This window comes from Drosophila suzukii, chromosome 3 (assembly GCF_043229965.1).
Source record: "Drosophila suzukii chromosome 3, CBGP_Dsuzu_IsoJpt1.0, whole genome shotgun sequence".
NCBI lineage: Eukaryota > Metazoa > Arthropoda > Insecta > Diptera > Drosophilidae > Drosophila > Drosophila suzukii.
The window spans coordinates 80,812,540-80,835,652 of NC_092082.1; the positions used below are offsets into that span (position 1 = coordinate 80,812,540).

Genomic DNA, 23,113 nt, shown 5'->3' on the forward strand with positions numbered 1-23,113 from the left:
CACATCCACATCAACGGGAAAGGACGTCCGAAAGCAAAGGCACCACAGCAACAGGCACAGCTTTGTCCAGTTTAATGCTGGCCAGGGACACTTCGCACTCCAATATCCCCCGGGACACCCAATCCCTGCCCACACGTCGCCGTCACATCGCTGATGATTCCATAGCACTTAGATTAGAAGCTTTTCAAAAACCACACTCAAAGAAAAAGCTGGGCTGGGTTGTACCCACTTTCATTCCTGGAAACAAAAGCACTTTAAATACATACGTTGCCATGCAACGCTTCTGGGAAACGTTTAAGTTCCAAGAAATCAATTTTTATTTTACTTGGAACCAACACGTTTTATTGAAATTGGTTCCGTTTAGAAGCTTAGGTTTTCACACCCAGAAAAAAAAGAACGAAAAAAATCAAGAACATTTTTCATGAAATGCGAACAATCCGTTCTCCATTTTTAGTTCTCACATTTCGAACGTTTGTTCACGAAAATCGAACGGTGTTGGTAACAATTTCTACCGACGAACAACTTGGTTCCAAATTGCGAAAAATGTTCTCAGATATCGAACGCCGTTCATGAAAAAGCTGCGATAGACGCGTTAAAGTCTATCGAAATCGATAAATTATCAACATCGCTCATAAAAACATGTATGTAGGTCTAGTGTCCCGATTGTCCGCACTCGAAAAATTCGCTTGGTGGTCCAGCTGCTAGAGCGTCCGCCTCCGACACATGGTAGCACAGGTTCGAGTCCGCAAGAAGACGGTTGTGAATTGTAAGTTTTATTAAAATATTATTTCTAATGTTTATATGTACTTCTATTTATTAATAAACTCTTTGTCTTCAGCAAAATATCCAAAATACATTGAATTCTAGCAATAAATAACAAAACATAAGGTGGGAAATTAAATAAATCTCTACCAGGCGTCCAGAAAGTCTAGCGTGTACACGAACCTCGTTTTTTTTTAGATTTTTATGTTCTTAGGTTAAGCCCGAAATGTTCTTAAACTGACACCATTCGTTCGTAACCCGACCCTAAAGTTTCGGTCACATTTTACGAACGACCGTTCATGAACTGTCAACAAACGGGCTCACGCACTTTTTGACAACGTTTGGTCTTGATTTTTGAACGTTTCGAACGGATTTTTTTCTGGGTGCAGGATTGTTTAAAATGTTAAAATATACTTTCGTTTTATAAAAACTATATTTTAAACATGGATTTTTAAAAACTTTTTGGTACTAAAACCTTGTCTTACAGACAATGTTAAAATGTTTTCTTTTTTTTCTCACGTTTGCATACCTTATCTTAAAGCTTATCTTTAAAGCAATCTGTTTCTTAAAGTTTACCCTATCTAATTACGGAAAACGTTTTATATTTTTTGCTATTATTTTTTTTTAGTGCATATTAGCCCTTAAAAGCCGAAACCATGCTTATTTACTGGCGCCAGTTGGCGGACAAGTTAATTTTTCAATGGCCTAAGCGTCCGGAAGCCGATTCAAGTCCCCCGATTTCTGTCCGATTTAAATATGTGTCGCTGGCAGTCGTAGGAAAAAAGGCGAATCGGAAGTTGCAGAAATACCAACATTATGTGTTATCCTAGGGGACATGAGAGAGAAGATTGATGGGCGCCCGTCGAGACTTGTCTGGTTTTTGCTCCTGCGAGACGATTCGCTATGCCAGGGCCAAAGTTTTGGGCTGCCATTGTATATAGCATGCTTTTAGGCGCTGACAATGAAAAACTTTTGTGCTCATCATGCGTGCAAGTTTCGCCGACATTTTAATTGAAAAATACTTAGCAAAGTCGAAGAGACTTTCAGCTCAAGAGAGTTTCAAATGGTTTCAAAAGCAGCTGTTCAAGTGCACTAATGCAGCAGGATAACACCTTGGCGGATGTTGGTGTCCTGCGAATTTAATTGCTGGCTTAAGTTGCTGGCCCACTAACCTAGTGAGGCTCTTAACCCGGCCGACGAGCTCTCTCTTTCTTTTTTTTGGCGGCTCTTTCCTCTCTCTCTCTCTCACTCTCTCTTTGGGCCAGGATAGTGTTTTTAATTTGGCCAGGATTAGGATGGGTTGCATGCTTAATTTTAAAAAACTGGAAGAGAGAGTAGACTTCTCCGGTTTTTGTGGCATCACGTCCTTTTGGCACGTCTCACGCTTTCTTATTACGCACTCGTAAAAAGAAACGGCTGCTCCGCCGCCTCCCAACTTGGCCAACTCGTTCGGGATTATAGCCATTAACTTTGGCATTGCATATCGCTGCGTGACGTCTTTAGCGCGTGCAGTTCGTTTTCGGACCTGGCCTGTTTGTCACTGTAATAAACTTGGCAACAAATTGCCAGCCAGCGTGTGTCTTCTGGCCCCCTTTCTCTTTATTTTGACGTTTAACCCTTTGGTGGCATTTGACACGCACGTGTTGACAAAAAAAAAGAAAAAAAAAACAGAAAAAGAAGGCACATACATTTTTAAGTGATTAAAAAAGTACGTACACACACACAATTTCCCAGCGAGAGAGACGGAAGACAATAAGCAAAAACATTTAAATGCGAGCAACGTGCAAAAAATAAATTGTTGTCAATGCGCGCGGGGTACAAAAAACCATTGCAGCCTCTTATCAGAAGAGGCGGAACGCTTTGGACTTGGCACACAGCATCCACAAGAGGTCCTTTGGTCCTTTTCCCAAACGTTTGGGATCCGAAAAACCCGAAGCACATAAGTTCCACAAACACGAGGGGCTTGAAGATCGGGTTTTTCTGCTCGAAACGAAAAAGGACTTCGGCTTGACGAGCCGACTGCGAGTGCGAATCAGTTGAAAAAGGTCCTTCGTGCGGGTCGGTTAGTGTAACGGTGTTATAACGCTCCCACTGGGAAAAGCTGGCTTGGCCCAAAAGTAAACAACAACAATAATTAAATAACATTTGTCCAACGCTCCAGTGCGCTTCCTCTATATATACATACATATAATAAATAACTGGGGAATTGGAATATTTCGTTGGGAAATTAGAAATAGAAAATATTAATCTATATAAACAAGAGACCGGCATGCCCGCAATTGGGGGGGCAAAGATAAGCCGCCGATAACGCGGTTCGTGGTTCAGTGGCAATTTGCATTGATGAACTGTGCGCGCCGCCCGCCGTGCATAACAAAAACCAATCCGCAATCCGCATCCGCCTCCGCAAACCATCCGCCATCCGCATCCCCGGAGCGTGGTGGGGTTCATCGATAATCAGAAGAACCCCAGGACCTCCAGACCAGAGCCTCCTCCTGCCTCCCGATTATCCTTTGATGTCTGAGTGAGTGCCAGAGTGTGTCTCAGTGTGCAACCAAAGTGTGAAAAAGCGCAAAATAAATATTAAAAGCAAAACGTGCGTGGATTAGAAAGCATAAAACCGGCAAGGGGAGACCAGAAACCACAACAACTACATAATACCGCCAGCTGGTTTGGAGCTGAAAGTGCTGAAAGGGCACAGAAGTATTCGCTATAAGGTTGGTATCCCCGCATCACATCATGTACTGGTAGCAGTTCAATGCACTACCATCGCTTTTTGTTTTCTTTCTGTTGGGTTTTCTATCTTTTTTCTGTTTTTATTAGGGCCGCGCACGTTGGCGCATAATTTACGCTAACTTTTTATTTTGCCATGGGTTATACCTTTTCGCTTATTTCCCCTGGCAAGTGAACTGGAAAGTTCGGCAACTGCAAACAGAAATTTGAATTTTTCCGTTAAGTGGGTCGCTCAAACTTGCACCTGTCCCGAGGCCTTGGGCATTTGGTCAGCGGAGCGAACATATGCCAACGCCCAACAATCGGTTGACATTACGGGGCCGCCAGACCCCCAGACCCCGAGACTCCGATCTGGGGTACCCCTAGTTGCCCGGTTCCATGTTGATTTATGACAATCGAAGACAGGGTATCCGATACCCCCGTCTATTTACCCAAGTAGCTGTGTGTGCACAGCTTCCGTCCAACTGGAAACTAAATAATTATGTGGCTCAGGTGGGGAGGGGGTAGAAGCGGCCACATTTCTGTCTGAGTCGGGTTGAGTTTAACGAACATTTATGCGAGTGCGGTTGTTTATGCTCAGCCCGAGTTATGTGGCACTCAAGAGGCGTGGCAACCGCACATTCACACACTCATCCCCATTCACATTCACATTCGCACTGGGGGCTCATTTCCCAGCCGCACTCATATGCCGTGTGGCACTCGGGCTCTAGCAACAACGTTTGCATATGTTCATCAAGAATGAATTAAAAGTTATTTTAAATTCGTGACACTCGCCTAATTTTGCAGGTCTCCAAAATGTCTGTGCACCGAGAAAATTAAGGGGATTGCAGCTTAAGATCTTTGCCATTAAAATATTTTGAAAAGTCAGAAGCAAACAAATTTTTTGGAGTATTTGAAACTTGATAGGAAAAAATAAAAATACAAATCAGTACAAAATTATATTCAACCATGTTTTTGTAAATATTTATAAATTTGATCTAACATATTATAATAATTTTTGTACCTTCTAAAGCATAAATTTCAGAAACTCATTTCGGAAAATAATTTTTAAAAAGGTTACTTCATTTTGATCTTACTTTATAAACTGATCTTACGAGCACTAACTATTGGTATAATGATGTGATTCGATCTAAAACTTCTATATAAGGATAAAATGGTATAGTAATAACATCTATTAAAAATTGTTTTAGTCTAAAGCAGGAGGTTATTTAAAAAGGAACAGACGTTTATTATTAAAGGTTATAAAATAATAAAGTCCGCATCCGAATATCCAAAATATTTTTTGTATAAATTGAAGAATGCAAAATGTCTAAAAGTAAAAATGCTATATGCTTTTAGGTACTTAGGTTCCAGTTGAAGAGTATAACGAAAACGCAACTGCAGTATGGGACGCCGAACTCTTTTGTTCTTTTGTTTTAAAATCTCCCCATTTGATCTCGAATTTATCCCTGGATTTTTTCCCTGTGCACTTGTGTGAGTGTGGGGGTTTGAGTGTGTGTGTGTGTTGCGTCTGTCAGTTGTTCTCGGCGTTGCTGTGTTACGTTGCTCAAGTGGCAAGTGGAGGTGTCACCTGGCAGACAGGTATGCTCTGCGACTATGATGCTGCCACTCACGAGCGCTCTAATGTGCATACGCTCCGTAGGAATATATATATATATACACCTATATGTATATTCCCCCATAGGGGCAATAGTCCCCGGAAGGACTGGGCCTGGCAAGTGAATTAAATTTCAAATGTTTCTTAATTTACTTTTTCGGTTTCCCGTTGACAGTTCAAATTGCTATAACAAATTTTCTAGCGCTACGCATGCCACTCATTCATTCGTTCATTCATTTCACTTTGCTCACAGGCTCTGAGGGGGCGCACATGCATAAGTGAAATATTATGTACAACTGTCGGGTTTGTTTTTCCTTTGCGCTTTTTTCGCAGTTTTCCTTCCTTGCCTTTTTGTTTGTTTCCCTCGCTGTTTTTGCAATTTTTTTTGGTTTTTTTCTGGTCGTTGGTGGCGAAAATAAATGAAGCCATTCGAGCGCAATCAGAATTTCGCATTAAAGCGTGGCGCACACGCATTTCCAATGCGATTGTCAGATTGAGAGCACCAGACCCATATAGCAATCCTGTTCGAGCAGCGGAGTCAAAGTTGAAACGGTTATTTCAGCTCAAGAGGATGGCTTAGGTGGGAAAATGTTGGCAGTGCCAGGTAGAAAAATGGAAGGGGTGACCAGGGCGGGAAAATCGAAGACAGGTGGCAAATGGAGCTAAATAAATTATAGTAAAAACTAATACTTATGGATATAGAAGAAGATATTATTAAAATGGCAATAATACAACCAAAACTGTTATAGATTTTGTTGTAGATATTTCTATATTTTCGTTATTTGAAATTGAAAATTCTATTTCATTAAGTTTGAAATAAAATACATATATTGAAGTATTTAAAGTTTAAATGAAATAGAATTCAGTCAAATTTAGATCAGCGGAAAATAGAATTTAGTAACCAATAGGAAATTAAACTAGTAAAATTAAATTAGTAAACATTGAAAGAATTTCAGAGTAAAAATCTGAAAGAATTTCAGCGAAAAATTCAGAAAGAAAATGAGATAAAAACCAAAATAATTTATTCCACATGCCGTTTGCTGCAGGCATAGAGATATGTAGGTTATTCGATAAAAATAGAGATGTAGAAAATGAGATAAAATTCAATTTAGCGAAAGCAAAATATTCCAGATCAAAATAAAACATTGAATTCCAAACCTTTTACATATCTACGTGTACCTACAGTAAACATTGTAAAAGAAAACAGTGCTCAAATATCAGATTTTTCGTTTGCCATCCTTGAATTTACTTCATTATTTCGGTTCCGTTTTGTTGATTTCCTAGTCCTTAGGGAGCCTTGCAAAAAAGAGTAAACTGCAGGCGGCACTTGAGAACTTGGCTAAATGAAAGGAAACAAGAGGCAACCATCAGCGTCTGTTTGCTCGGTTGTCTTAACCGCCGAGCGCTAGAAACCATTTACAGTTTTCACTTAACTCGGCTGCGTGCAAAATAAATAAATACTTTGTAAAACTTTCGACAGTCAGTCGTTTTGTTTTTATTTAGCTGAACAGCTAGCAAATTAAATGTAAACGTAATGCAGTGGAGTTACAACTCATTTGGAGTACCCATTGCCGACGTGTTCTCAACCTTTAACTGTTGCCGGGCTCCTTTGTTTCCAATGTTGGCCACAAAAACTGTCGCTACCAAATGAAATTAGTGTCAAAACGCTGCTTCTGCGAGTGCTGCATGCCTCGTCAAATCCGTTTCCGTGGCAAATGGAAAAGGCTCGAAGGATAGCGACAGACAGGCGACAAGCCAGGGCCGAAACATAGGGCGTTCTGGCCCAAAAGTGGGCGTAATCGCTGGCATCGTAATGGCGATGCCAATACCTCTGGCAGTCTAGCAACCAACAACCAACAACTAGCGACCGGCAACAGCTATATTCACAACTACAACATTATTTCACTATGGTCTAAACATACACTGCAAAAAATATTACTTTTACAAAAAAAAAACATTTTAGAGCTATGAAAGGAAAAATACAAGAAAAAGGATCTATTATTTGGGGTACTAGTTTTTATATTTTAAATATAATTTTAGAAACCCCTTATAGATAGGCTGAATATAAACTATTAAGTTTTGAGAAGCATAAAATATTCTTTAACCTTAAAGACTTATTTTTAACTTTTTGATGTTAGTGTATAACCATTATTTGCCAACTTAGGAGTATTTGGGAGCAAGAGATTTATCTTATAAATAGCTTAAAATTTTTTTTTAAAACCTATTCACCAAACATATTTTTCTGTGTAGGTTTATCGGCAATTTAGAAATTTTGTGGAACATACATACACTCCCTTCTTTATAGGAAATTGGTCGTAAGGGATTACTCCGATCAGCCTACGATTTTTAAGAAACTAATTAATATTTTTTGCGGTGTACCCAGCTATTCCAGTAGCTGTTTTTTCTTGTTGCAAATGCCTTTTAAGTTGATTATGGGCTCCTGAAAAAAACTAGAAACAACAAAATAAAGGATAGAGGATAGCGGAGAGCTGAGGAAAAAAGCGGCGCCGTTGTGCTGAATGAAATTGATGAAGTAGTTTCAAAAGCTGCTACTGCTGCTTGGGCTGGCTTTGCCTCCGAGGAGCCAGAAAAAAACCCTTCCTGACCAAGGTAAATAAGCCTTGTTTTTGCCTCCTGCTCTTTGCAACTTGTTTGCTGCTAAGTTTTTGCTTGGAGCGTCCGCGCTTCCACCTGCAAATTGAATGGGATTTTGGGCTGCAGCCTGCGAAGTGCATTGCCCTGAGAACCGGATAGAAACGGGACAATGGAGTGCATGAACTGCAATGCATTCTGGCCAAATGGAGTCCTACTTTCAGCCCTTAAATTGCGGCCACGCTTTGATTAACTTCAATCAGCGCTGGGGAATCGCTTTCAAAATTAAAATTTATTGCCAATTTGCGGCAAATTCGATTAAGCTTAGGCCGTTCGGTTCCTTTCTGTTCTGTTCTCTTTTCCTTTATTTTTTTTTTCGTGGTCCTCTGACACAAAGCCAAAGCCGAGCAGGAAAAACACTCAGCTGGACATGGACAAGGCGGGAAGGAAGGAAACAGGTCCTATTCCAGGGCATTTAAATCCAATATGTAAATGAAAACTGGATGGGAGAAGCAGGAGCAGCAGCAGCAGGATCAGGCCTTTGGACTACCCCACTCGAACTGTTGAAAAGCTGTTGAAGTTTATTGGAAAAATATTCAAATCACGTGGGTGGTCTCAGCTCATCGCCTCAGCAAGGCCGACGTCTTCCTCCTGGCTGTGTGATAAAAATGGCCAAGAAATTACTTATAGATTGAATGAAATCGTCAGGCAGCCAAGAGACTCCTCCAGGTTTCTCGGTTTTCCACTGGTTTTTCTTGCAACATTTTTGATCAATTTAAATGCCCGGCTAAGACAATAAAAAGTCTTATTGGACCGGCTTAGCTGGGGATTTTGGACAGAGGCCTCTAGTGGCATTCGCATTTTATTTTTGGCCCCAGATAAGCGTGCAATTAAAATTGAAGTCGTCTTTGTTGGCCTTTTGGCAAATGGCGAAATGATGTACCGGTGAAGAAGCCAAAGCTTCTCACCAAAACTTATCTAATAAGTGTCAGTTGGACAACAGGAGCAACGTGCTGCGGCTGACCCCCGACCTCAAGGCAAAAGTTTCACTTTCACTTTTCTGGGGGTTCACCCCAAAAAGACTTTTGTCACTTTTTCGGGGGGTAAAACGGGGGTACATTTTGGAGTCGCCGGAGCGAGGAGCCGGAAAATCAATGCCTATAAATTGCTTGACGCCCGGCTCACGCTTATTTATAGCACAGGGATTTATGTTCGGCATATTTATTTATGAACAACAATTTGCCGGCTGCTTTAAGGCTCATTGATGCCCGGGAGAGGGTCGTAAATTAGCAGAAGGCCTGCAGCAACAAATGTAAATAGTTCAATAACAAAGGCGATGCCGATGCCGATGCCAATGCCAATCTCCCAATAGAAATAGAATTCCCAATAACAATCATGGGCTGCAGGCTGGGCTAGAAACACATGGATAGGCCAAAGGAACGTCTGTCGAGGGCAGCAATAACAAGTGGACATGTTTTATTTATGGAGCAAACGTAGACGTCGACAAACGACATCGAAAGTAGCTGTTAAAATTGTTTTAATTTGCTGTTCGCAGTCGAATACACAGCTGAAGGAGAGAGCAGGAGCAAAAATAAAATACAAAAAACATCGTTGACAACATCGGCAACGACAGGACCAACAGCAAGCCGTCATCAAATAAAGGCCCAGACTGAAGGTCAACTAGGATGCGAATGGGTCACTGAGCCAAAGGCAACACAGGCCGGCCATCTAGGTTACACAAAAGTACACAGAAAAAGTTGGAAAAACTAGTTTATCTTGAGAAATTTTTAAAACATATAATACATTAGTAGGTATACCAATATTAATAAAATTTAACTAAATTTAAAAGTAGGTAAAATTACAATCGTAAATTTTTTCATTAATTTGACATTTTTACAGTAGGTGTTTTAGAATTGTTGGTTTTGTTTTGTTGAAAGTTAATTAAAAGGATGTAGAGTTTGCTTTTGCTAACATTTAAAAAAAAGGTCAAATTTTTTAGACTTTTTGATTTTAATTTGCTATAAACCGTTTTTGTGGCCTATAAATCAATTAACAAAGAAGCTGTCCAAAAGAAAAGAATAAAAAAAATCAAACACTGCAATATACACGAATTTTTGGTGATAAAATTTTAAATTTTAAACAAGTTGTCATATTTGTTTCGGTTTCAAATAATAATTTACTCTATTTTAGATAGCTAGTCTCAGTGGATATAAAAAAACAAAAAGTCAAAGATAATTAAAATGAATGTGAAATTTGTTTTTTTATGAACTTCATATTTTTTTCGAGTACATGTTTCAGACTTTTTGGTTCTATTTAGCTTTGAACCGTATTTGGTGCATATAAATCAATTAAAGCTTTGACTTTATGAAAATAAAATATTGAACCGAACAAAAGAGCAATGAAATTTATCGTTTTGCATTTATTTACGAGTTCGTATCCCACTGAGCAGTCGATGATATCCCATATCCCATCTTTCGCATCGACGGAGAGCAAACAAACATGGGTGCAAATGAGTGTGCATGTCCTTGTGCGGCAGATGATATCCTTGCTGTTGTTGTTGCTGCTGATGTGCTGCTCCTGCTGCTCCTTGTTGGCTGGTTAAGTGACCAAATCGAGTACCAAATGGCCAAACGTCTGCTCCACCCGATGTAATAATTCAATTGTGCAGCGGACCACGACCATTGCCCCCAAGATGGATGGCTTGCATTGAGACTTGCCTTTGGCGACATTTGTGTGACGTGTTGTTAGAGTCCTTACTGAATTATGTATAGATATGTGTGTGTTTGTGCGGCGCTTCGAGGCGCAAATGTTCAAGCTGAAAACTTTGCCAACTTCGGAAAACAAAAAAAAAAAACGCAGAAAAGAGAAAGAAAAAGAAAAGTAAAGCTGAAAGCTGGTAGCTGGTAGCAAAGAAAGCCAATGCCTTCAGTGGATTTAAGATGGCTTTGAGACTCGCAGTGGCAGCAAAGCCATCGTCATCTAGTCATATACTCGTTGCCAGATAAGCATTTATACGCATTAAAGCGACAGCCAACTTTTGACCAACTTTTCCTCTTGGCAAAGTTATCAAAAATTCCACTTGCGCAGTGAATCAAGTGCCATTTACTGATTGTGCCACGGTGCGGCGGCTGAAAGGAGCTGTTCCTAATCCGCTTCACATTTTATCAGCGCTGTGACAGTGGCTCTCACATCCTTGAATTGGGCTCCCTGTCTGTGTGTGTGTGTATTCATAAGTTTCCGAGTCCTGAACCCTGAGCCTGGCCTGAAGCCCTTTTAGGCCCTCTTAACGCCCCCAAAACTTCGAGTGGCCAGGATGAAACAGCTGAATGGTAGACGGGGTCGTGTTAAATCGACGCCTAATGCCACATTTAAGCCCTTAACTAGGACATTGACAGTTGTCGTTGTTGGCGGGAAAGCTGGCAAACTCTCGGGAAACTAGGGATACTGGGGAAACACTCTGTATGCCGTGGCATAATGAATTAATCGAAGGCCAGACACACGCATTTCTATCTCAGCCACTAAAACTATTTGGGCCACGTTTTATCAGCACGCTTTGGGGCTTTTCTTTAATGTCCAAAACGAGCTAGTCTTATTTAAAATTAATTAGAAAAGCATTAAATGGGGGATTTTATTAGACGTGATTGTGGGATTAACAGATTCCATTGAGAGGCTGTCCATCGACAAGCCGAAAGTTGATTCATGTACGAAAGTGATTACTCAACATTTTGTTACCAATTTCTGGTGAATTTTCCAATGGCAAATATGCAGATGGCAGGCAGAAGGCAGAAGACGGCTTGAAAATATGCCTTTGCTGGCCGGTCAAAAGACATTGCGCACACGCCGTGTGGGACATGGTATAAAACTACGTACGTTTGCAATGCAGAACAAAAATAACAAGCAATTTTTGGGGTAAAATCAAAAATCAAGTCATTGCTTTTGAACTACGGCAAACATGGGACCATAAACCGGAACGTACACCCGGAGAAAGATAGCCGTAGAGAAAGGAGACGGAGAGAGCGGAGAACGGAGAAAGGAGAAAGCGGAGCTGGAACGTAGCTAAACATTTCCTCAATTTATTGGTGAAATACGATTTGTGCCAGGAGACTTTTACGGACTGGCTGCTGAGCTATGCTATGTACTCCAGATGCTTTTTGAGGCATCAGGGCATTTTATGCAAATGTGGCAAGTTTATGGGTGTTGCATGTGCATGTGCAAGTGCATGTTCTCTACGCAATCGAAGCATATGACTTTTAAGTGAACTGTGGTCATCATTACGCCGAGCCGAGTCGAGCTCCTCAAAGGCTTTCGATCGGGTATATATTTGTACATGACTTGGCCAGAAAAAAGAGGAGTAGCACAAATATATTGCATAAGGGGTCTGGACTTTTGGGTTAAAGCGAGCAATAAGTGACAGTGAATGGAGGGGGGCAATAGGGAATCGAATCCTGGCCCAGACTAAGCCCAAAAAGGTCTGGGCGGTTCAAAAACAGAAAGAGAATACATGTAAATTCAGTAGAGTTAACAATTGCAATTTTTGGATTGTGGCTGCCTGCCTTTTCTTGTGCCATTCACAGGCTTTGCCTTTCGGTATGTTTTGTGCATTCGAAGCATTGTTGGCTTTCTGCTGCCTCCTGCATATTGACAGATAAATCAATCAAAGTTTAGCCCCTCTGCCCTCTACCATCCCTTGGAATCTATGTTGCAACTGGCAAAAGTGGTAGTCAGCTTTCGGTTTTCGGCATTTGGTATTTCGCATCGGCTTCAGTTCGCATGTACAGTCAAAGATTTTCAATTAAAACTCTATGTTTTCCGACTTGCAAACAATAACAAAAATGACTAAATTATCCTCAGGCAAAACAATGCTGTTCTAACAAAATTCCTCGTGCACTGAACGAGAGAGAGTATCTTAGATAATCGAAAAACTTTTCCCTGGCATGTCGAATGGCTTCAAGGGATTTTCCAAACTACAAGTATATATATATATATATGTATGTATGTAGGTATATGGTTGCTGCGTTAAAAAACGATATCCGACTAGCTTGCAGGCGTTTTTAGAAACGCCATTAGTGCCTGGCTGAAGCTATTAAAAGTGAAAAGTCAAAAGCAAAATTCATCCCTTTAACGTGCAACTTTTAGACCATAATTAATCATTTCTTGTGGCATTTCGTGGGTGTGTAGTTTCCAAAACTTTTAACTAAAAATCGGTATTGGCTGAGGCATCAATTATAATTAGCTGGAGAGTAGGATCGGGGCTTAATTATACAATTGGTGGACCCCAAAGCCGCCGCCCCGAAACGTGGCAGTTGCCAAACTATGGCTGATTGCCAATAATCAAGTATACGCCGCATGGCGCCGGGGACAAAGTTTTAAAAGCTGCGTGATTTGCGTTTTACGCTTTTAGTTCACAATTTGTCTTCTATTGACGTTGGATATTGCGCATTTTAAACAATTTACGGGGGTATCAATATTTGCCGAATGTGTTTTGAATAACAAATGAGAGAATCCCGGAATCCGAACGGAATGCCACTTTGGGCCCTTTCGTTTCGTTTCGTTACGGTTCAGTTTCTGTGTCCCTGTAAATTCATTAAAAATTTGCTACCACACGGCGAACACAAAGCACAAATCCGCAGCGCAAATACAAATTTTGCGGCCTGAAAATGCGAAAATGGAAACTTTTGTGTGAGTGATAAAAGTCCCGGGGTTTGCTTTTTGGGGTCTTCCGGCGGAGGTTGTTCGACGAACTATTTGAGCGTCTATAAATAAACACGGATGTTCAGCTGCTGAAGAGCCTTTTCACCCCCTTTTTGGTTACGGGGCTCACGACATAAATCGAATCTTATTTATTTTGGTTTTGCAATTTCTTGAGCACGAGTGTTGCTTGCACAGATAAAACGTATTGAATGCCCTAAATCGCATACCGGCGTACCCCAAAAAATATATATACATACGTTCAACGCCTAACCATCATTTGTTGTTGTTTCTAATGCCCTGGTCTAAGTCCTTTTGGCACCCTCGCACAAACGGAAGCGATTTGTAGGGGTTGCCAGGGCATAGGAATTTTGTCATCAGGGTTGACCCAGAGGTCTCTGATTGATATATGCACAGGGGGAAAATGTTAGGGATGAGAAATATATTTTTGAATTGTCAATAAATGTCGAAATTTGCTGCATCCATGAATATAAATCAAGAAAAGCGATTGGAAAATATGCTTATGAATACAAATTACGAAAACCATTTGTAATTTGTACTGCCTTTTAAGATCATAAGAAGTTATGGTAAATTCTAAGATTTATAACTTGACATTAAAATAAATATTTATTTTAGTATAATATGCCATGGTTTTTTATTATATTGTATTTTATTTATTATACATTTAAAATATTTTTAATGGTGGACAAATTATTTGACATTTCACTGGGATGTTGGTTATACTTTCTCATGGTTTTGTGTTGGTTATCCAATTATTTTGGCATGACTGCTCTTTAGATAACCCTTGGCCTAAGCGATAAGGGCATTCACAATTCGCCATTATCCAATCAAGAGATCCACATCTTGTTGCTTTATTTATTTGCACACAACGGCCGGAGGAGGACAAGTTTAGCATGAATTCGGGTCAACTTTATGAGCAGCAAGACAGTGCGTGCTGTGTTCCTTTTGGGCCGATTCTTTGCGTCTCCTGTGTGTGTTCGTTTGTTTGTTAAATTGTGCAAAATCCTTTCATACAGAAAATGGCAAGCAAACACACATCGCAGCTGGCTTACAGAGACAAAGGAGGAGCGGCGGGGGACCCCAGCGAATGAATAAATAAATAAGCCAGAGCCGCTGTTCCTGCTCCTCGAGTTTCGAGTCCCGGATCCACTTCCCCAAACTGAATCCGAATCCGAGTCCTCAACCGAATCCTTTGAAGGAGCTCCATTTGCTGACTGACTGCGCTGGCATTTTTGGACAGCGAGCAGCGAGCACATGGTAAATGAAATGCCGTGCAAGAATTTATAGAAAATTTATTTATGCTCCGCTCTGTTCCGTTGCGTTCCTTTCCGTTCCTCTGGCTACAAAGTAAACAAATCTAGGGACGTGCCCCACATGTCCGGAACTCTCACCCACACCCACTCACATTTTTGGTATGTGTATCCCCGGCACGAACTCACACAAATACACGTTCTAAGGATCTGGCGACCCATGAAAGCGAGCCAGAAATTAAATTTTCACAAATTTGATTCGTAATGCGTGCGAGGAAATCCATTTGGCGGGGGATTGTCAAACAATTGAAACTGCCTTTTACACTTAATTGTCTGTTTATGCGTCAATCAGTTTGGCCACTGAGCATCTGGCTGCGGTGGTTCCATTATGATCCCAGGATCCCTTGGCATACCCATGAATACCTTAGCCACGCCCAAGAACTTCTTATCGGCCTTTGTGATTTCGTACACGTAGTGTCACGTTCTTCAAAATATGAAACGTTCACTGATTTTTAATGAAGCAAAGTTGTTGGCCTGACTTTGGCCAAAAGGTAGAAAGTCGGAAAACTAGGGGGATGCCACCACCAGAACCGAAAAACTTCACAGTCCTCTCACTGATTAATACGTGCACTAAACGAGTCCGGGCTTCTCCATCTGCTAGGGCTGCCAGGGCCTGGAGGCATCTTCTCTAAAGTCCGGCTACATCGTTACGGTCATGTACGCAATAATTAAAAGTATCGAAACTTGTGTGTGACTCCCCGTGTATCCCCATGTATCCGTGTGTCCAGCTGTGTGGGCACTTGTCGCCTGGCCGCGCGGCCACTCACTGCGGCTGATTGCAAACGCAAACCAGTAGGGGAACCCCCTTGGCCCAGGGGCTGTGTGAGAGATATGCCACGTTACGTATACGACATGTGTGGTCCGGCAGTAGGGCTGTGAGTAGTGTGTGTGTAGGGGGTATGCGGTACGTGAGCTTCAACAATTGTACGGGATTTCTTTTTCTGTGTTTTATCCACCCATTCCACGATACAGATAGAAAAAGCCACCTATAAATTAGAAAAACTAATTTTCTAATTCATGCCCTAATAAGTATGCTACAAAAAATATCTTACCAAATAGGCATGACCTAAAGTGGGATTTTCTTGATTCTAGGTTATAAGTCTTAGTCTTTCTTAGATTTATGTTTAAAATAAATTGCATTAAATATATAATAACATAGTAACAAAGCTGAAAAATGGGACTTAGATTAGTCTTACAAATGTATTTAATTTTGATTGCAAATGGCTGCATAAAATGGTAATGATTTATAAATTGATACCTAATTTTGTAGTAACCTGAATATGAACTCTATATATTAAAAATGATCTTGTTATTAAATGTACTGTTCAAGAATTGACTTCCTAATTAAAAATAAAAACCTTACATTTAATTTTTTATTTTAAATTTTCAATATTTTAATAAAAAATTTGTGTTTTGATATTTTTCCCCTGTTTTTTCCCTAATTAAATAATATGTCTTAGATTCCTTCTGTTTTTTTGCTCAGTGTGCGAATGCCGGCTGGCTGGGCAGTCAATTTAGGGGCATGGCCGCTGTGGCATAGATTGCCAGCGCACGGAACAAAGCAAATGACAAATAAACAAACAAACAAACAAACGAATGGAACGAATGAAACGAAACGTAGTCATTGGAGTTGCTGCACACGGAACGTGTGTATAAATAAAAACTTTGCAACAGTCGCCCCAAAGTCTCAGGAAAAAGTGTAAGAAGCGGCCCGGAAAAGTGGGGTGGGTGTTCGAGGGAAAAATCAGGGGAAAATCCAGATAGCCAGAGAGCAAGCGATGCCCCTCCTCACTAATACACAAATACACTTAAGTTATTGTTACTGTTATTTAGTTAGTTTATGCCACTTTGTATTATGTGAGTTTGAGTGAGCGTGCGTGTGTTTGCTCTTTGTCTGCGCCCCTATTTGTTCTTCATTGTATTGCATTTTCTTCTGATTTTCTTCCAGCCGCCACCGCAAAACCGGAAAACCCAGCCAGCAGCGCCGACAATGAATCAAACAACTCCACTTTGATTTGATTGATTTGCGCTGCGTCAGCTGGGCGCGTGTGAGTGAAAACCGAGGGAGGTTGAGGGTTCGAAGTTGAGAGTGCAAAATGAACAAACAAAAATTGAAAAAAAAGAAGAACTCGAATCGGCAAAGCAAATAGGAACATGGACAGCATATGGAATTGTTTGCATTGGCAATCAGACAGCAGGCAAATATATTTTACGAGGCCGAATCTCAAAATGCTATCGAGTGTATATAAAAACTTTAGGCCCTTCAAACCACAGTAAACACTCACTAAAAAAAATTGAAAACTTTTGCAAAGACCATTAGCCAGAGCAAGAAATTTTTATTCATTTTAAATGGTCTTTACATTTTAATGAAAATTCATTTTCGAGAATTTTAAATTGCTTTCCTTTGAGTTGTTTTTATATCAACATTCAATAAACACACTTCAATATTTCATAATCATTACCCATAACTTTTTAATATTTACTTAAAAGGGGGCTAAAATTCCTAAAACTCTTAAGAAATATTGTTCATTTATTTTTGCATTTGTTTACCAATAACTTTGCATAAGTACCTAAATACTCCAAGCCCTTGAAGTATTTGCCACTTCATAGTGGCAATAGCCAATAAATCAGATTAATGGAAACATATTGCACCTTAAATTTATATATTCAGACTTTATACAAAACGTCTGAGTAGGGCATTAAGTACAGTGAAGTATTTGCAATTGATTTTAAGGTTTCCCAACCAGCAGCAATTTATTCTCCAGCTTCCAGTGTGTGTTGGTACTTAAACACAAAATACCGAGCAACCCACTCAAACTCGGCTAGGTGTTACTGCCACAAAATATATATGTATATTTGCATGGGTCCTAGGCTTAGGTCCCAGGATCCCGGAATCCTGAATCCACTCCAGAGAGTCCTGGGTTTTTTTATTTGCCGGCTGCTGGCGGGTACATGAAAATTTACTTTGCATGAATTTGTTCGTCACGCTTGATTTTTTATTTATACGTCAAGCTGGCAAACCAAATATGTCACATGGGTGTGCGTAGGCCGTGAACGGATTAGGAGCGTAGCCAGCAAATGGGTTTGAGGGGCCCTTTCGAATGGCAAATAATAGATTCAAATCCCAAAGACTTTTTTGTTTCGGTGTGGGTATGTAAATTAAATGCGTTACGGTTGGGCTTTATTCTGTAGTTAATTGCAGGTCTTTGATAATCCCCTTAACTGCCTATCCCTGAACTAGGTTTTTTACTTTGGAAAATGGTGGACTCACCTAAAGGTACTTTCCTAGTCCATAAGCCGATGGAAAACCTTTGAAAGAGTGTGCTCCAAGCTAATTAAAAGTCAAACAGGAATGGCTTTTGCAACCCTATAGTACATGCATATGCAACAACATGGCTCGAATTTGACGCATTGCTCATACGCAATGTGGGACAGCAGCAATGTCGAACAATAGCGTTCCGTAAACTTCGAGCGATTGACAGGATGTAGCAGAGAGACAAGGATACAGGGGGGAGGGGGGGAAACACTGGAAAGGACATCGCAGTTGGAGCTGGCTGGCTGGCTGGCAGACTGGCTGCCTGGCTGGCTGGCCATCCTGTTGAGGCTTATTAAAATTTTATTGTTCAACCCAGTTGTCTGGCCGAAGAAGAAGTAGTTGACATGGGGAAGCGACATGAGAAAGTCGATGGAGGCGGGTGCCAAAGACACAATTGTGACGGCTGTAGGTCGGTACAGGTGGGCGGTGATTGTCCATTGATGGGACAAACAAAAGGCAGGTGCAAAATGCGCACAAAGGAGCACTTACCCGGAGATCATCATGGCGATGAGGACATACGAGAAAGAACCAACCCACCAAAGAGGGAGGATTTCTCCGATATATTACAAGATTGCAAAGCGAAACGAAAGTAATCAAACAAAACCCCAAAATTAGCGTGAACAATTCCCGAGGCACTGCTAACTTCATGCATTTTTTCACGCTTAAAACCCTCAGAGTACCCGGTAATATTTTAATAAAAATGTCAGCTTTTGCGCGCTCGACAGGTCGCGTGACATGCTGCCACAGACAGGTGGTGGTGACACGGCTCCAGTCTCAAGTTGGCCATCCATTCCATCGCAGCATCATCCACCGCCCCTCTGATGTATTTATGATGAGCCCGAACTGATCTCCCTGTGTATGTGAAGCACGTTTTGCGATTTTGTGATTTTTTGCTGAAAATCCATTTGCCGCCCGGGCTTACAGTTTAGTTTATCTGCGTAAAAATATTTAAAGGACCCTCGTGGCCCGGCATCGGAAATCTGAAAATCTGCAAAATCTGGAATCAACGCATGTAGGCCTCATAATTCTGTCAGCGTCATAAACGCGTCGCTTGCCTCAACATGGCAGCTGCATGCGAATGGAATAATAAAAGAGGACACCCAATCTGGCAGGCCTATATGTAGCACCACCCACCCCCCCTACCCACCCATTCAAAATCCAAAACCCACACTCAAACTCCACATCCAACATGAATCTGAATCTGCCCGACTTTATGTTTTAATTTGATTTGATTTGTGTTGTGTTGCGCACACTGTCGTATGTGCAAATATTGTTAAGGCAACCAAATTTGATTTATCACGCGCTCGCACCATTGGATTTCCCCCATTCCCTTCCCTTTACCCCTGGCGTCTTAATTGGTTTTTGGCGTGCGAATTTTGGGCGCGGAAATGGGCAGAGCAATTAGCTGCACTCCGTATGCCACATGCCCATTTTAGGGGGGAGGGCAACAGCGCGGGTGCCTGTTAAGTGGCCACAAGTAGCAAAAAGCTGCCAAGTTCGCCCTGGGCGAAGGAGACAATTGTCGGCAAAAGCTGCCAAGTGGGAGTTTGCAGTGGAAAATGGGAAATGTTAAGAAAAACTTAATCGTGTTTATGCCGTGTTTTTCATAGAGTTTATAACTAGAAAATGATTATTATAAATTAATATTTAATTTTAAGAAAAGGTAACGGCTTACATACATAAGGTTTCTCAAGCTTAAACAAGACCGCGCTTCTCATAGCATGGTCACACTTTGCATTAAATGTAAGTAAGGTCTTACTTGTAAGGTTTTACTGTAAGTAAGGTCACACTGACCATCAAGAGTAAGCAAGCTTACAATGCCTTAAATGTATTTTAAGTATTTAGATTAGAATTCATAAATATAAGTTTAAATGTTTTAGCCTTTCATAAAAGATCTTTCCTTGTGCACATTAATAATTTATTTGATAAAATGTGAAATTGAAAGGGTATTTTCATCATTGAAATAAGGACATAACATATTCATGAAATTGATCCCCTAAAACAAAAGGGTGAATTAACCGGTTTAAAAGGTTCTGTCTAAGTCCCCGCTGTTAATCGGATAAATTGAGCTTTTGTAAACTCGGACAAGGACTGGTGTGAACGCGTTTAGAAGGCGGACAGCTGCTTTTTGCCAGTGGCAAAGTCTGCTGACTGTGCTTGGGATTGAACTGCCATTTTAATTATGCAGCAGCCGACAGAAGGCAGCCGACGGTCGACGGTCGACCGTCGACATCAGCGGGCGGTTGTAACTCAAGGGCGCGCCGAGGTCAGGGCGCCTTGCAGAGCCTGCGAAATTAATATAAAATGGCAAAAACTTTGTGGGGGTGGCTGGTATGGGTTGGTTTTCAGCTACTGGGCTAGCCTAACTCTGCCTCAATGGCAGATTGTGGCGCGAATGCAGCCGCCAACTGCATAAAATTTAACGAGAGACCCCGGCTGGCTGGCAGCATTCAGAAACAATTTGCTGCAGATTATGAAAATTGCTTAAGAAATTAAATTGCTGCATTGGGCTCCAGCTAGAAGCCGGGGAGCTCCAGAGTTGGGCCAAAAGGTTTTGCGGTCGCAGTCGCAGTCGCGGTAACCGCGGGAAATTTGCATTTCCATTTGCGGTTACGGTCGACTCCTGGCCCGGCTCCTTTTGCCTTTGATTTGCCCCGGCACGTAGCACGTAGCACGGAAAAAGGATTTCTGCTGCCTGTCCACTTTCTGCCTTGGTTACTAATTCAATTTGCAATAACAACAAGACCGACAGCGGTATTCTCTAATTATATTGCGGCTGGCCAAAAGCTGCTTAGGCCGTGAACTTTATTAAAAATATTTGCCCGACCCCTCGAACTCTGAGTATATTTACATACTTTTCCTTAGCGCGGCGTAAGATTTTTACGATTCCTAGACCATTTGGGGAGCAGAGCACGCGTTGAGCCTATAAAGTGGGCCCCCAAATTTGGGCCTTCTTTATTTCTCCCCTCTTTTTTTTTTACTGTTCAATTAGCATAATGGGCACACCAAGGAAATGGCGATTTTTGTTTGGGGGCAGAGTAGCAGCATCAGACAAGAAGACGCGACTCTGATCCTTTTGGCAAATAAATAAATGCATAAATATAAATACAGTTGCGGTTCGGGAACCCCAAATTTTCGGGTTGCCCATTTTTTTTTCTTTGAGGTCTTCCGTTCATTTCGAAAATGGTCAGCCGGCAGGCGGCACATCATTTCCGGTTTGTTTACGCAAATCGAGCACATTTCGCATAATTTCCTATTGCCAAATACCCAGTGGGTGGGTGCTCTGAATGCTGTGCACGGCATGCCAAAGTTACTACACTCGACGAGCTTCACATATTTATATGTGCGCAATGTTTTTCTTGTGGGAAATTTTATGAAAATGCTTTCCAAATTGAATGAAAACATATTGACTATGCCATGACGACGATGGCGATGGCGATGACGATGACGACAACGTCAAACGGCAAGAAAAACAACGTTGTTGATGGTTGACGGCGGTTCGTTTGGGGGATGGCAAAGCGTTTGATGTTGGCACTGCAAATACATGTCCTCTATATTTGCCTATAAGTCGGTATGTGCATGTCTATGTGTGGGTTTTGAATCTATGTGGGGTCCCCTTGTGTATCTGTGTGTTATCGCCTGCTATTTGTATTTGCTACCCGCCGTGTGCACGAGTGTGTGTTTGGGTTGCGGGGCTATTTCTGTGGTTTTTTGAATATGTCTCATTTGAAATTGTTCCCCTGCTATTTGCCTGGCATTTCCCTTTTACTTACTTATCGTGCAAATTCCAATCCGGGGACAAACATGCTCCTTGGAATTTGATTTGATGTCAGCCGAGAATAAGGCAAGTACACTGAAGGCACACTGACCGCACTGGCTAATAAACAACAGGGCGCATAAATTGTTGGCCCAGCCAACATCTAGTGTCCGCCCGACTGCCTACGCCATGGCCAATTGGCTGCAATTTAACAAAATGCATCGGAGCGAAGGACCGAGGACCAAGGACTGAGGGCCGAGGACCCTGGGTGGAAAAATCCCAAACAAAAACTAAAATAAAGTACGGAAAAAATGACGAGAGAATGTTCAGGAAGCAGCAAAATGAAGCCAGGCGACGAAGGGACGACGATGGGAGATCAAGCGCCGGAATGTTGTGTACTTTCCCTGCACATATATCCAGTTTCTGAAGAACAGATTGCTTTAATAGTTTAGTGCTGGAATTTTCTGGCCCTTGCGTTGGGTTAAGGAATCTATTCAGTATTTGCTATCAACTCTGTTTGACTTTTAAGGTGTTTTAGATATTTTTCTATGGATTAAAAAGAAAAATATGTGCTTTTACCATTGGGTAATTTATTTGTACTAAGGCGAATTGGGGTCTATATATACAAAACTCTATTTAATATTGTATGAATCAATGCTGACTCACAGAACCAAAAAATGCACTTTTAGATTCTAACTGAGTTTGTGTTTAAATTTTCTAACAATCTGCATTCAACTTTTCTTTAATACGAGTGTAAAATTTTTAACCCATTTTATGTTTGAGTTTTCCGCAATTCCAATGGCTTTCAGTACGGGAACCAAAACTGCTCTTCTAGATTCCATAACTTCGGTAAATGGATCTCGATTTCGACGTGAGATACCTCTATGGATTTGGGGTTAAATTTCCAATTATACCTCATTTAAATATATCTATTCTTAGAGGGTCACAATTTTAACCCATTTTCATGTTCGACTTTTCCGTATTTCCGATGGTTTCCAGAATAGGGGCCCAAAACTGTACTTCTAAATTTCATAACTTGGGTAATTGGATCCCGATTTAGACGTGGGATACCTCTATGTCTCTTCCTCTTAAAAGAGGGTCACATTTTTAACCCATTTTCATGTTCGACTTTTCCGTATTTCCGATGTCTTCCAGAATAGGGGCCCAAAACTGTACTTCAAAATTTCATAACTTAGGTAATTGTAGCCCGATTTGGACGTGGGATACCTCTATGAGTTTGTGATTAAATTCTCTAATAATCTGCATTCAAATCTTTCTTTTGAAAGAGGGTCACAATTTTAACCCATTTTCATGTTCAACCTTTCCGTATTTCCGATGGT

The 23,113-nt window shown here is 41.1% G+C and overlaps 1 protein-coding gene and 1 long non-coding RNA gene across 7 annotated transcripts in view; one reads left to right on the forward strand and one right to left on the reverse strand.

The window, feature by feature from the left end:
• The window catches only part of LOC118877714 (uncharacterized), a 119,679-nt gene that overhangs the window by 61,059 nt on the left and 35,507 nt on the right, over window positions 1–23,113 (reverse strand). The gene's annotated exons all lie outside the window — the stretch shown is intronic.
• The window catches only part of beat-VI (beaten path VI), a 69,638-nt gene continuing 49,318 nt past the window's right edge, over window positions 2,794–23,113 (forward strand). For all 3 annotated transcript variants that reach the window (XM_065866400.2, XM_036817602.3, XM_065866401.2), the window contains exon 1: window positions 2,794–3,476. The gene's annotated coding sequence lies outside the window, so the exon portion shown is untranslated. The remainder of the gene's footprint in view (window positions 3,477–23,113) is intronic.